General features: G+C 49.8%; 1 protein-coding gene across 2 annotated transcripts in view; it reads left to right on the top strand.

Annotated features, from left to right (window-relative positions):
- The first annotated feature begins 912 nt into the window (after positions 1-912).
- The window catches only part of LOC144806289 (uncharacterized), a 45,833-nt gene continuing 36,037 nt past the window's right edge, over positions 913-10,708 (top strand). Inside the window, exons 1-2 of one of the 2 annotated variants that reach the window (XM_078672680.1) lie at positions 913-992; positions 9,260-9,324. The gene's annotated coding sequence lies outside the window, so the exon portion shown is untranslated. Of the gene's footprint in view, positions 993-9,010; positions 9,325-10,708 lie in introns of those variants that run through there. The other variant, XM_078672679.1, reaches the window with a different exon arrangement.

Genomic DNA, 10,708 nt, shown 5'->3' with positions numbered 1-10,708 from the left:
GCACTTGCGCAGTGATGACTGGTGGTCCTCCGCATGCGCAGTTATGAGAGGGCGGGGAGGTCAGGAGCACTAGAGATAAAGAGAGGCCTCGCCTGACTTCCCTCAAGGAAAACAATGTCACCGAATGAGCTTTGATACACAGGGGCTGCGAGGCACTACAGCGCCAATGTATGTGAGCAGGCACGAGCAGACGCAGGGGCCGCCAGCTCGGACTGGGAACCAATTCAACCACTTTGGGTCGAACGAGCCCTTCCTCGAACCCGAGCATCATTCCTTCCGGCTTCTGTCTGTGTTCAGCTGACTGCAGAGGCGGAAGGACCCTCCCCCCAGTGTCTGTGCAGATATCTTCATCTTCAGACCCTCACCGACCCCCCAGATCTGCCCCCACCCCCTCAGACTCCAAACCTGCCCCCCCCAGACTCCAAACCTGCCCCCCTCAGACTCCAAACCTGCCCCCACCCCCTCAGACTGCAAACCTGCCCCCCCCTCAGACTCCAAACCTGCCCCCCCCAGACTCCAAACCTGCCCCCCCCCGACTCCAAACCTGCCCCCTCCCTCAGACTCCAAACCAGCCCCCACCCTCAGACTCCAAACCTGCCCCCCCTCAGACTCCAAACCTGCCCCCCCCCTCAGACTCCAAACCTGCCCCCCCCAGACTCCAAACCTGCCCCCCCCAGACTCCAAACCTGCCCCCCCTCAGACTCCAAACCTGCCCCCCCAGACTCCAAACCTGCCCCCCCTCAGACTCCAAACCTGCCCCCCCTCAGACTCCAAACCTGCCCCCCCCTCAGACTCCAAACCTGCCCCCCCTCAGACTCCAAACCTGCCCCCCCTCAGACTCCAAACCTGCCCCCCCTCAGACTCCAAACCTGCCCCCCCCCCCTCAGACTCCAAACCTGCCCCCCCCCCCCCCCCAGACTCCAAACCTGTTGTGCTTTTTACTGCTCTCTGGGAAATCCTGCATGTTACTTTGCATTTCCCTGCACACGGAGGTATTTACATCTTAATCTTTAATTCTGTGCACACTGTATTACTTGTATTACTTGTAATACTGTATGAGACATCTTTGCACACTGGACTGCTTTTTACAATACTATGTGAAATCGGTGCACATTGTACGTGTTTATTACTTAACTATAAGAAATCTGTGCACATTGCATTGCTTTTCATGGCACTGTGAGGGATATTTACAGCTTAAAGAGGTAATCTGTGCACAGGGCACTGCTTTTTACCACACTGAGAAATCTTTGCACAATGTACTGCTTTTACTACACTATGAGGACTATGTTCACAATGGACTGCTTTGTACTGCACTACAGGGGGGCATGCACAGTGAAAATGTGTACACTGCACTGATGTTTACTACACTGGGAGAGATGCTTATCGCTGCACTGTGAGAAATCTTTGCCACCACTCTTCTTTACCTGCACATTTGAGGCAAATTTACATTCTCATTGTTGCTGAGATTGGACTCACGCACCCATCGACGTGCAGGCCGCGCCTGGTTGTGTCTGGCCAGAAAGAGGCACTTCCGCCTTGTACTCTGACAAGGAGAGTGTCCGCTTCTCCTGCTCTGCCGTGGTCAGCATCCCCCTCCTTTCTTCCTCTTCTTCCCTCTCTCTGTCTCTGTCTCGCTCTTCCTCACTTGCTGAATGAAAGCGTGACTTCAAGAAACAACGCTTACCTTCTCTTTCCTCTCTTTTCCTTCATTTGTTCCCCTGTGAAATGGATCCAAAAGAGGAAGAAACACTTTTGCTGGAAATGTCGTCTAGTTCTCAAATTTTTCTATTCCAAAGTGCAGCCTCGGGATGGAAAGAAAAAAAAGGTTCAAAATAAGAAAAATAACAAAGTAAAGCAAAACAGAGGTGTCGCAAAGTGGCCAGATTGCTTTTATTCACACCTAAACACATTAGCGCCACTTCACGGAGTTTGCCAGTGAAACAGTACTTTCGTTTTCTCGTCTTTCTGTTGGTGTGTGGAGTGGAAAACGTTTAATGCAATCCTTAACGACTGTTTAGTTTATAAAATGTGTACCACAGCTCTGTGTTCAGAGATGTGGTCTTTTTAAATCATACTATTTACGTTTTGTAAGGATGTAAGCATATAAGCAATGGACATTGAAACGGGTCCCTTCCATGTGTTTACTTTTCAGGCAAAAACACGCTTTGATTTCTAAATAGTGAGTGTAAACGTATTTTGGTAACCATGTTGTTCCAGTTTATATTACACATGCTTTACTTAATCTTGCATTCCCTACAATGTGTTCAGTTGGGTGTTGCAATTGCTTTGCGTGAAAAGTTGGTTCTAGAATATGTCAAAAATGTATGCAGATCAATATGTGGCCTGGAAAATTAAAGAACCATAATGCACAACGTAGATAGAGTGTGACCCTATCTGGGATGTGGAAATATTTTGCAAATCTAGTTGTGAAAGGGATAATAAGCTACATAAATCTACTAGCACTGCAAATAAATCAAAATGCCTGGCCTACTTCATAAATCAATTATACGGGCTTCCAAATAAATGTACCCCTTATGTGTAGTGCGGACTATGACGATATTGACTTTACACAGTGAAGCTTTTGCTTGAGGAAAAAAAGTTGTATAAAATTTCAGTGTCCTCTGTACTGGAAAATCAATATCATATATTTACATAGTATACATTTTAGCATAAGGTTTTGCAAAGAAATAAAATACAATAACAAGCATTTCAGACCCAAGCTGGTATTTAGAAAACATCTGTGATCCAGCCGTAAGTCAGAAATGGACATACATGTTTGAGTGTATCTCAAGTACAGCTCTGTTTTCTCCGGCAATGTGAAGGTTAGCTTTTCTAATACATCAGGCAAGAGCAGGGGTGTGAGGAATCCTTTCTTAGGAGACAGTTCTGAAGATTTCATTTCAACTTACAGCAAAGTATCATCTCACAATGTGTGCAGGGCTCTCATTTGAATGACTGTGACATTAAAATACATAATGGCCATATAGAAAACTCATTGGTGTACCCCAGCCTGACCTCACTTGTGGGGCAAGCGGCGGGGTAGACAGGTTTATGACTGAGGTATCGCAGTCTTACCAACGGTCCCAAACAGAACTTACAGTGATACTTGGTGATGAGTTTATAGGATCATCAACGAACAAGACCTCATTTTTTTTACAGTGGGTCAAGAAGAGCATTAAAACTTCCCAAAGGAGAGTGCTACGTGAGAGTCTTGGAGGGCTTGATTAGATCCCAGAGCCATTTCCATTGGCTGTGCTAGCGAGGCACAACTGGTACGAGAACAAGTTGTGTAGCAATGCTCAAATATGAAATGGCTAAACTCGTGATTAGCCGGTATCAGGGCTAAGGAAGGGAAACTCTTATCAATCTTGTCTGTTCCAAGCAGGCTTTTGATGTTCCTTGGAATTAACTGTAAGGAATTCTGTCTATGGAAATTTGTTTTTATGCTTATGATACACCGCTGGATGAATCCTGCGTTATCAGTATGAACATGGTATCAAAAAAGAAGGCAGTGCCATCAAAACGGTTGTGGTTGGAGCCGCGAGGCTTCACCGCTAATACTTACCACAGAGCTGTGATAGAATTAGACTTCGGCAGCAGCTTTACCACAATGGGCCATATGGACGAACACATTTTCCCATAGACACAGAATGGGCAAAACCCTTTGATGCATCTAATGATTCCATCTTGAGTGGCCAGTATTTCTCATAATAGTCGTACTTCAGTGAGGGCCGTCTGCTTTGTAAGAGTGTGTCCTGAACCATACATGTCAGACAAAAACCAAAGATTCCTCGCCATCAGATGATCAAATGTTTACCTATTACGGTTTAGATTATGGTTTGGCCCAATTACTGCTCACTTATGGTGCAGAGGAGGAGAGGCCTGTCCAGGGGTGCAGAGGAGGAGAGGCCTGTCCAGAGGAGGGGCAAAGAGGAGAGGCAGAGGAGGAGAGGCCTGTCCAGGGGTGCAGAGGAGGTGAGGCCTGTCCAGGGGCGCAGAGGAGGAGAGGACTGTCCAGAGGAGGGGCAGAGGAGGTGAGACCTGTCCAGAGGAGGGGCAGAGAAGGAGAGGCCTGTCCAGGTGTGCAGAGGAGGTGAGGCCTGTCCAGGGTTGCAGAGGAGCTGAGGCCTGTCCAGGATGTGCGGAGGAGGTGAGGCCTGTGCCGGGGTGCAGAGGAGGTGAGGCCTGTTCAGGGGGAGCAGAGGAGGTGAGGTCTGTCCATGGGTAGAAGAGGAGGTGACCCTGTCTAGGGGGTGCAGAGGAGGTGAGGCCTGTCCTGGGGTGCAGAGGAGGAGAGGCCTGTCCAGGGGTGCAGAGGATGTGAGGTCTGTCCTGAGGGGTGCAGAGGAGATGCCTCTCCAGCGGGAGCAGAGGAGGTGAGGCCTGTCCTGGGGTGCAGAGGAGGTAAAGCATATCCATGGGGTGCAGAGGAGGTTAGGCCTGTCCAGGGGGTCCAGAGTTGTTGAGGCCTGTCCAGGGGTGCAGAGGAGGTGAAGCCTGTCCTGGGGAGAAGAGGAGGTGAGCATTTCCAGTTGGAGAAGAGGAGGTGAGCCTGTCCAATGGGGTGCAGAGGAGGTGAGTCCTGTCCAAGGGGTTACAGATGAGCTGGGCCAGGGACAGACTAATTTGCATATAGCCAGGTTCTGAGCTGGGATGGGGCAGTGAGCTAAATAACGGTGATGGATCAAGCCCTGATCTTTGGACTGGGTAAGAGTGGTCTGCTTAATTCAGACACTCTGTTCATCACCACCCCCTTTTCTGAATCATTTTGTCCACCATAAGCGTGGAAGGGTATGCTCAGACATGAGTCCCTTGCTCACTGCTCCATCAGGATTCAAGCAAGCCGGGCCGACGACGCCTGAAATGGCAGAAACCGGTCCCCGGAAGCTTGTCTCCTTTCTGGTGAAGAATTGGCTTGGCAGTTTGGTCTGCCCTGTTCCCATGATGCACTGGGCCAGGGACAGACTAATTTGCATATAGCCAGGTTCTGAGCTGGGATGGGGCAGTGAGCTAAATAACGGTGATGGATCAAGCCCTGATCTTTGGACTGGGTAAGAGTGGTCTGCTTAATTCAGACACTCTGTTCATCACCACCCCCTTTTCTGAATCATTTTGTCCACCATAAGCGTGGAAGGGTATGCTCAGACATGAGTCCCTTGCTCACTGCTCCATCAGGATTCAAGCAAGCCGGGCCGACGACGCCTGAAATGGCAGAAACCGGTCCCCGGAAGCTTGTCTCCTTTCTGGTGAAGAATTGGCTTGGTAGTTTGGTCTGCCCTGTTCCCATGATGCACTGGGCCAGGGACAGACTAATTTGCATATAGCCAGGTTCTGAGCTGGGATGGGGCAGTGAGCTAAATAACGGTGATGGATCAAGCCCTGATCTTTGGACTGGGTAAGAGTGGTCTGCTTAATTCAGACACTCTGTTCATCACCACCCCCTTTTCTGAATCATTTTGTCCACCATAAGCGTGGAAGGGTATGCTCAGACATGAGTCCCTTGCTCACTGCTCCATCAGGATTCAAGCAAGCCGGGCCGACGACGCCTGAAATGGCAGAAACCGGTCCCCGTAAGCTTGTCTCCTTTCTGGTGAAGAATTGGCTTGGTAGTTTGGTCTGCCCTGTTCCCATGATGCACTGGGCCAGGGACAGACTAATTTGCATATAGCCAGGTTCTGAGCTGGGATGGGGCAGTGAGCTAAATAACGGTGATGGATCAAGCCCTGATCTTTGGACTGGGTAAGAGTGGTCTGCTTAATTCAGACACTCTGTTCATCACCACCCCCTTTTCTGAATCATTTTGTCCACCATAAGCGTGGAAGGGTTTGCTCAGACATGAGTCCCTTGCTCACTGCTCCATCAGGATTCAAGCAAGCCGGGCCGACGACGCCTGAAATGGCAGAAACCGGTCCCCGGAAGCTTGTCTCCTTTCTGGTGAAGAATTGGCTTGGTAGTTTGGTCTGCCCTGTTCCCATGATGCACTGGGCCAGGGACAGACTAATTTGCATATAGCCAGGTTCTGAGCTGGGATGGGGCAGTGAGCTAAATAACGGTGATGGATCAAGCCCTGATCTTTGGACTGGGTAAGAGTGGTCTGCTTAATTCAGACACTCTGTTCATCACCACCCCCTTTTCTGAATCATTTTGTCCACCATAAGCGTGGAAGGGTTTGCTCAGACATGAGTCCCTTGCTCACTGCTCCATCAGGATTCAAGCAAGCCGGGCCGACGACGCCTGAAATGGCAGAAACCGGTCCCCGGAAGCTTGTCTCCTTTCTGGTGAAGAATTGGCTTGGTAGTTTGGTCTGCCCTGTTCCCATGATGCACTGGGCCAGGGACAGACTAATTTGCATATAGCCAGGTTCTGAGCTGGGATGGGGCAGTGAGCTAAATAACGGTGATGGATCAAGCCCTGATCTTTGGACTGGGTAAGAGTGGTCTGCTTAATTCAGACACTCTGTTCATCACCACCCCCTTTTCTGAATCATTTTGTCCACCATAAGCGTGGAAGGGTATGCTCAGACATGAGTCCCTTGCTCACTGCTCCATCAGGATTCAAGCAAGCCGGGCCGACGACGCCTGAAATGGCAGAAACCGGTCCCCGGAAGCTTGTCTCCTTTCTGGTGAAGAATTGGCTTGGTAGTTTGGTCTGCCCTGTTCCCATGATGCACTGGGCCAGGGACAGACTAATTTGCATATAGCCAGGTTCTGAGCTGGGATGGGGCAGTGAGCTAAATAACGGTGATGGATCAAGCCCTGATCTTTGGACTGGGTAAGAGTGGTCTGCTTAATTCAGACACTCTGTTCATCACCACCCCCTTTTCTGAATCATTTTGTCCACCATAAGCGTGGAAGGGTATGCTCAGACATGAGTCCCTTGCTCACTGCTCCATCAGGATTCAAGCAAGCCGGGCCGACGACGCCTGAAATGGCAGAAACCGGTCCCCGGAAGCTTGTCTCCTTTCTGGTGAAGAATTGGCTTGGCAGTTTGGTCTGCCCTGTTCCCATGATGCACTGGGCCAGGGACAGACTAATTTGCATATAGCCAGGTTCTGAGCTGGGATGGGGCAGTGAGCTAAATAACGGTGATGGATCAAGCCCTGATCTTTGGACTGGGTAAGAGTGGTCTGCTTAATTCAGACACTCTGTTCATCACCACCCCCTTTTCTGAATCATTTTGTCCACCATAAGCGTGGAAGGGTATGCTCAGACATGAGTCCCTTGCTCACTGCTCCATCAGGATTCAAGCAAGCCGGGCCGACGACGCCTGAAATGGCAGAAACCGGTCCCCGGAAGCTTGTCTCCTTTCTGGTGAAGAATTGGCTTGGTAGTTTGGTCTGCCCTGTTCCCATGATGCACTGGGCCAGGGACAGACTAATTTGCATATAGCCAGGTTCTGAGCTGGGATGGGGCAGTGAGCTAAATAACGGTGATGGATCAAGCCCTGATCTTTGGACTGGGTAAGAGTGGTCTGCTTAATTCAGACACTCTGTTCATCACCACCCCCTTTTCTGAATCATTTTGTCCACCATAAGCGTGGAAGGGTATGCTCAGACATGAGTCCCTTGCTCACTGCTCCATCAGGATTCAAGCAAGCCGGGCCGACGACGCCTGAAATGGCAGAAACCGGTCCCGGAAGCTTGTCTCCTTTCTGGTGAAGAATTGGCTTGGTAGTTTGGTCTGCCCTGTTCCCATGATGCACTGGGCCAGGGACAGACTAATTTGCATATAGCCAGGTTCTGAGCTGGGATGGGGCAGTGAGCTAAATAACGGTGATGGATCAAGCCCTGATCTTTGGACTGGGTAAGAGTGGTCTGCTTAATTCAGACACTCTGTTCATCACCACCCCCTTTTCTGAATCACAGATGAGGTGAGGCCTGTCCAGGGGATGCAGGGGAGGCCTGTTGTCAAGGGTTGTGTTTACGCACAGTGCCAACACTCCCAGGAGCAGAACATGAGATTTTTCAAATTACACCACTGGTTTTCCCACAGCCACCAACTGAAGAGTTAACTAGTGGCCGTGCGAACCCAGCCGGGAGAAAGGGGCATGGGACAGAGAAGAGACTGCCTGACCTTCTGGCTCTTCCACTCTACTTCTTCCTTTCTGCCGTACTCCATTTTATGCCGTCCTTACTCCCTCTCTATCTTCAAGCATGGATGGAAATCGCTGTAACAGAAAAGCACACCATTACTAATTTAATTTTTGGACTGTGAACCCCCCTGGACTTCTTCTGGCACTTTGATTCATACTAACTGGGTCACTCTCATGGACTTCTTTACTCTTGTCCTGCCCGCCATTTTGCTGCTGTTCTCGGCCGCTTTTCTCTGGACCCTCACCCGCCATCTTTTCCATTCCCTCGTCCTTTAACCCTTTGTCCCTCGTTTCCCCTTTGACGATCCTATGATTTGACTTTTCTCCATTCCCTTGCATCCCTCCCACCCTCCCTTGGTGCTGAGACTACGTCCCCCCTCCTTAATGGAACTCTGCTCTCCTGGTTTTTTGGGTCTTGACCTGAGAAAATCTACTATTTGTATATTTATGTATATAGAGATAACTCTAACCACTAGTATATGTAGTACCATTCCTATGTGACTCTTAGAGTATATCCATTCGTATCCCTTCCCTATGTATATAGAGATAACTCTAATCACTAGTATATGCAGTAGACCTTTGCACTCTCTACCATTCCTATGTGACTCTTAGAGTTTATCCATTTGTATCCCTTCCCTATGTATATAGAGATAACTCTAATCACTAGTATGTGCAGTAGACCTTTGTAGTCTCTACCATTCCTATGTGACTCTTAGAGTATATCCATTTGTATCTCTTCCTTGAGTGACTTGCAACTTCTATGTTTGCAGTTTTTTCTGTGTTTATCTCTTCCGTGTGTGACTCTACATCTTGTACATTTGCAATTTTTTTCTGTGTGTATCTTTTATGTAACTCATGTAATTCCAAGTCCTTATGTATCGCTACTGGTTCTTATGTAAAGCACTCTGACAACTTCAGGTAATGTTCGCGCTATTTAAATCGCATTAAATAAATAAATATATATATATGTGTCCTTACCCAGAGTGCCTGTGGCATTTGCTCCTCTTCTATTCTTTAATATAAGTACTTTATTCTTTGGTAACCTTCATTATAAACAACATTTTAGCACCCTTTAACTCTGTGAGTTAATTTTTTTTTTTTTTCACTCATTCGTTCATTCACTCTCTGCCTTACTTTCTTATCTGAATTCTTCTTACTTCTCCCTTAGGAACCTTCTGGAGCCTCCGCTGTCAACCAAGCAACGAAGAAATCAGGAACTGAAGTATTCAATGGGTAAGTATTAATTCTTCTCTTTATATTTCTTTTTCCCTATTTACTTTAAATTGGTATTTCTCTCTACTTCTAAATTACCAAACTAACTAACCGACGCACCGAAGCACTCTAACCTGCGCCTAAGCCTGACACAAAACTGCACTATTTTTATCAAACTAGACTACAGAAAGAACGTGACTAATCTCTGAAAATCAGTTGGTGAAATGCCTTGGTTCTAAAATCAACCGGCGCACTTCACAGCTTGTCTAGACCTCGCACCTGTGTCCAGGAGCGCAGGACTAGGCCGGCAACTTGCACCGCTGTCTTCCCTGTTGGTAGTACAGGGGAGAATGCCCGGGTCCGTGCTAGAATCACCCGCGACCTTTTGCGAGCGGGTGATTTTTGCAATGCCCGTTCAAAGACAGATATCGCGAGACAAAGAAGAGCTTTGATTCCTTTTCCTGCACCCTGACACCTGTCCAGGAGGTGCAGAAGAGGTGAGGCCTGTACTGTGCTGAGGAGGTGAGACCTGTTCAGGGGGTGCAGAGGAGGTGAGGCCTGTCCTGGGCTGGGGTTGCAGTGGCGGTGCAGCATATCCAGGAGGGGTGCAGACGAGGTGAGGCCTGTCAAGGGGGTGCAGAGGAGGTGAGGCCTGCCCAAGGGGGTGCAGAGGAGGTGAGTCATGTCCATGCGGGTACAGAGGAGGTGAGGCCTGTCCAGGCGCGTACAAAGGAGTTGAGGCCTATCCTGGGCTGGGGGTGCAGTGGAGGTGAGGCCTCTCCAGGGGTGCGGAGGCGTGAGGCATGTCCAAGCGGGTGCAGAGAAGGTGAGGCCTGTCCAGGGTGTGCAGAGGAGTTGAGGCCTGTCCAAGGGGTGCAGAGGAAGTGAGGCCTGTCCATGGGGGTGCAGAGGAGATGAGGTGTGTGAAGGGGGCGCAGAGGAGGGGAGGCCTGTCCAAGGGGTGCAGAGGAGGTGAGGCCTGTCCAGGGTGTGCAGAGGAGTTGAGGCCTGTCCAGGGGGGTGCAGAGGAGGTGAGGTGTGTACAGGCGGCGCAGTTGAGATGAGGCCTGTCCAAGGGATGCAGAGCAGGTGAGGCCTGTCCAGGGGTGAAGATGAAGTGATGCCTGTCCAGGGGGTGCAGAGGAAGCGATGCCTGTCCAGGGGGTGCAGAGGAGGTGAAGCCTGTCCAGAGGGTGTGCAGTGGAAGTGATGCCTGTCCTGAGAGGTGCAGTGGAAGTGGGGCCTTCCAGTGGGTGCAGAGGAGGTGAGGCATGTCCAGGGGGTACAGAGTAGGTAAAGCCTGTCCAGGGGGGTGCAGAAGAGGCGAGGCCCGTCTTGTCCTGGTGAGGGCGATGCAAAGGAGGTGAGGCCTATCCAGGGGTTACATTGGAGGTGAGGCCTGTCC

The sequence above is a fragment of the Lissotriton helveticus genome (assembly GCF_964261635.1).
Source record: "Lissotriton helveticus chromosome 1_1 unlocalized genomic scaffold, aLisHel1.1 SUPER_1_unloc_6, whole genome shotgun sequence".
In the NCBI taxonomy this organism is placed as follows: domain Eukaryota; kingdom Metazoa; phylum Chordata; class Amphibia; order Caudata; family Salamandridae; genus Lissotriton; species Lissotriton helveticus.
Note: the sequence above shows the minus strand (reverse complement) of the source record. Positions and strands in the feature narration are given on the sequence as shown.